This window comes from Gorilla gorilla, chromosome 12 (genome assembly GCF_029281585.2).
Source record: "Gorilla gorilla gorilla isolate KB3781 chromosome 12, NHGRI_mGorGor1-v2.1_pri, whole genome shotgun sequence".
Lineage (NCBI taxonomy): Eukaryota > Metazoa > Chordata > Mammalia > Primates > Hominidae > Gorilla > Gorilla gorilla.
In genome coordinates, this window is record NC_073236.2 from 129,981,909 (window position 1) to 129,985,963 (window position 4,055).

Genomic DNA, 4,055 nt, shown 5'->3' on the forward strand with positions numbered 1-4,055 from the left:
ACAGAAGACGGGGACACCGAGGTCGGAAGCAATGGAAGCGTGGAAGCCAAGGGAAGGAGGTGAAGTGAGGAGCAGCATGAGGTCACAGGGCCCTCCTGCAGCCAGCAGCCCCTCCTCTGTGCCCTGGTCCAAGGCCTTCAGGGACCGGAATCGGCAGCCTCACTTGAGACCGCCCTTCGCAGTTTCTGTCCTCTGACCCCGGGCCCAGCACTGGATCCATGCAGCCTGTTGTTTGTTCTTATCACTAGTTTCCTGTTTAAATCAATTATTATTTTTTTCTTTTCCTTTTTTTTTTTTTTTTTTTTGAGGCGGAATCTCCCTCTGTTGCCCAGGCTGGAGTGCAGTGCCGTGATCTCAGCTTACTGCAACCTCTGCCTCCTGGGTTCAAGCGATTCTCCTGCTTCAGCCTCCCAAGTAGCTAGGATCACAGGCGCCCACCACCACGCTCGGCTAATTTTTCTATTTTTAGTAGAGATGGGGTTTCACTAAGTTGGCCAGGCAGGTCTCAAACTCCTGACCTCAGGCGATCTGCCCGCCTCGGCCTCTCAAAGTGCTGGGATTACAGGCATGAGTCACCGTGCCCTGCCAAATCAATTATGTTTTCTAAGCACGCTAATTTAAGAAAAATGCTAGTCAATAACAGCACAGATGGTCCCAAGTAGGGTACAAGTCATCAGGGTGGTGCCAAGGTGACTGACTTGGGAACAGTGTCCCTGTACCTGCCTTTCTTCTATTTCCTCTGACCCGGCTCCACAGTGCCACTGCAGTGGCCTTTATAAAACACAGATTTCCTGTCACTCAGTTATACTCACCATAAAGTCCACACTCCTGAGCTCAGCCTCCCCTTGGCGGCCCAGCACTTCCCTTACTGCTCACTCCCAAGCACCGTCCCCCCATTCCCTGCTCCTTCCCTCCATGCTTGGCCCACTCCACTCAACTTCCAGCCTGGCTCATTTCCTCCAGGTGGCCTTCCCAACCCTCTAGGCTGGACAAGGTGTCCTGTGGGATCCACAGCGCCTTCTGCATTGCCCATCACCATGTTTGTCTTATGGGCTTTCCTGTTTGTGTCTGTCTCCACGAAGTGTGAGCTTTTCCAGAGAGGGCAGCGGTTGTACCACCTTCGTTTTTATGTTCCTGGTGCCTGGTATATACATAGAAAATATCCAGCAAATGTCTACTGAATGGATCCAGTCCTCTGCAGGCATGCATTCTGCGCTCAGTCTCCTCCCAGTCTCCTCCCTTCTGTAGCGTAGCTGGGGCTCTTTTAAATGACCCCCCCGTTGCAGAAGATGAAAGTCCTTGAGCCTAATACATGGTAGGCACAAAATAAATAGGGGATGAGTGAAGAAATATCAAATCATAAAGCCAAAAAAAAGAACAGGAAGAGCCTGAGGTTATTAGACCGTAGCTGTAGTAATTAAAAACATTGGGTCTATTTTGTCAATTTGAATATGGGATTGTTTAGTTTGTCTCTAATAGCTCTCTAAAACAGAAATGAAAATCTCTATCTATGACCTGTTGCCATGAACCCTGTTTATTTCATTTTATTTTATCTGAGACGGGATCTCACTGTGTCACCCAGGCTGGAGTGCAGTGGCACCATCACAGCTCACCGCAGCCTTGACTTCCCAGGCTCAAGTGATTCTCCCACCTCAGCCTCCTGAGTAGCTGGGGCTACACGTGCACACCACCACACCTGGCTAGTGTGTATGTGTGTGTGTATATGTTTTGTAGAGACAGGGTCTCACCATATTGCCCAGGCTGGTCTTGAACTCCTGTGCTCAAACGATCCTCCCACCTCAGCCTCCCAAAGTGCTGGGATTACAGGTGTGAGCCACCACGCCTGGCCTACCCTCTTCATTTTTAAGTTCTTTACTATTTGTTTAAATTATTAAAGTAATATATGCACATAGTTTTTAAGGAAGAAAAAAAGCTGGGCGTGCTGGCTCACGCCTGTAATTCCAGAGTTTTGGGAGGCCGATGCGGGCGGATCACCTGAGGTCAGGGGTTTGAGACCAGCCTGGCCAACATGGTGAAACCCCATCTCTAACAAAAATACAAAAATTAGCCGGGCATAGTGGTGGGCATCTGTATTCCCAGCTACTCAGGAGGCTGAGGCAGGAGAATCCCTTGAACCCAGGAGGCGGAGGTTGCAGTGAGCCAAGATCGCGCCACTGCACTCCAGCCTGGGCGACAGAACAAGACTCCATCTCAAAAAGAAAAAAAGATAGAAAGGGATTAGGAACGGGACAAAGAAAGGAAGAAAGGAAGAAATTGAAGCTCTGCAGAAGGATACAGAATGCGGTACCTGGCCTCCTCCATCCCCAGCCCCTCATCCTCGAGACAACCACTGTGAACAATTTGTGTTGATCTTTCCAGATATTTCCTGTCTGTACAAGCACTCAAATGGTTTATTTTCTTAGACAAATGGGATTCAGACTGCACAATCTTCCACAGCTTGCTTGTTTTTTCCTTTCTATGGTTTAAACATTTTCCACATCAGCACATAGAAATCTAGTTCACTTTAAAAAATGGCTGTATAGTGTTTCCTTGAATGGCTATATGATAACTTGAATGTATTGGTGAGCAATTAGGGTTTTTCCCCCTAGCTTTTCTTAATTACAAACATTCACAATAACACATTCCTCTAACTACATTTTTGCACACTTGATCAGGTATTGCCATAGGATAAATTCCTAGAATCGGAGTTACTGAGAAAAGGGAATGCACAGCTGCCATTTGGTTTTTTGTTTGTTTGTTTTTTGAGATGGAGTTTGGCTCTTGTTGCCCAGGCTGGAATGCAGTGGTGCAATCTCTGCTCACTGCAACCTCCACGTCCCGGGTTCAAGTGATTCTCAAGCCTCAGCCTCCAGAGTAGCAGGGATTACAGGTACCTGCCACCACACCCGGTTAATTTTTGTATTATTAGTAGAGATGGGGTTTTGCCATGTTAGCCAGGCTGGTCTCACACTCCTGACCTCAGGTGATCCACCCATCTCGGCCTCCCGGAGTGCTGGGATTACAGGCATGAGCCACTGCCACCGCACCTGGCCTGCAGCTGCCATTTTCCTGGCTCTTGCTGGATTGTTTTCCAAAAGGCTGCTCTTATTTAGATTCCTAGCACAGAATATCAGACTGCCTACCGTGCCGCACCCTAGACAACCATGGGCAACATTGAAGTTTGCTTGGCTAGTCTATTCGATGAAAAATGGGATCTCGTTGTTTTGATTTGCTTTTTTTTTAAGTTATGAGTGAGGTTTTTAATCTTTTTATTTGTTTGGCAATAATCTTTTTAAGCTCAAAGGTAGTGTTTTTTCAAAGAAAGGATCTTTGAAGGTACCTTCCCAAGCCATGAGTTTCAGAGTAGAGAACTAATTTGGGACCCCCGCTCCCATTGGAGACGATATGGTACGATACTAACAGGCTCATGGGTGCATTGAGTGGGGTTGGGAGGTGGATAGTAGATTTAGAGTTACAAGACCTGGGTTCTAGTCCAGGTTCTTCTATTGACCAGCAGGGTGATCTCAATAGAGTCACTGCACCCCTGTCACAGAGTTCTCTGAGCATGTCCTGAATCTCAGGCGCCTGGCATTGCCTGTGCCTTTCCTCTCCCCCTTGCCACCCAAGTTACATCTTTAGTGGCCAACTTCAAATGCCAGCTCTTCTAGGAACCCTTCGCATCCCAGTAGGAGGACTCCCCAAGCACCTCCGCTGTCCTTCGTGAAGCCACTCATCGCAAGTGGCTCTGCCTTTACTTGCCTCAGTTCCGCACAATTCCAAGGGAGGAACTGAGGCAGATACAGATTCACATGCCAGGGCTGCCTCTGATTTTTATCTTTAGGCTACTTCGCTGCCAGTCCTTGCTTTTCTTATCTGTAAAACATGGAAAATACATCAAGAGACGTGGAGTTAACTATGAATAAAGTACTTAAAGACTCACACAATGCCTGGCAGACAGACGCTGGCAGATGGCGTTCATCTTCTTTAAAGACTAGGCGGTAGGAACCCTGTCCAACTCCTCCACATCCTTGTTGGTTGGACATGTTACCTAATCC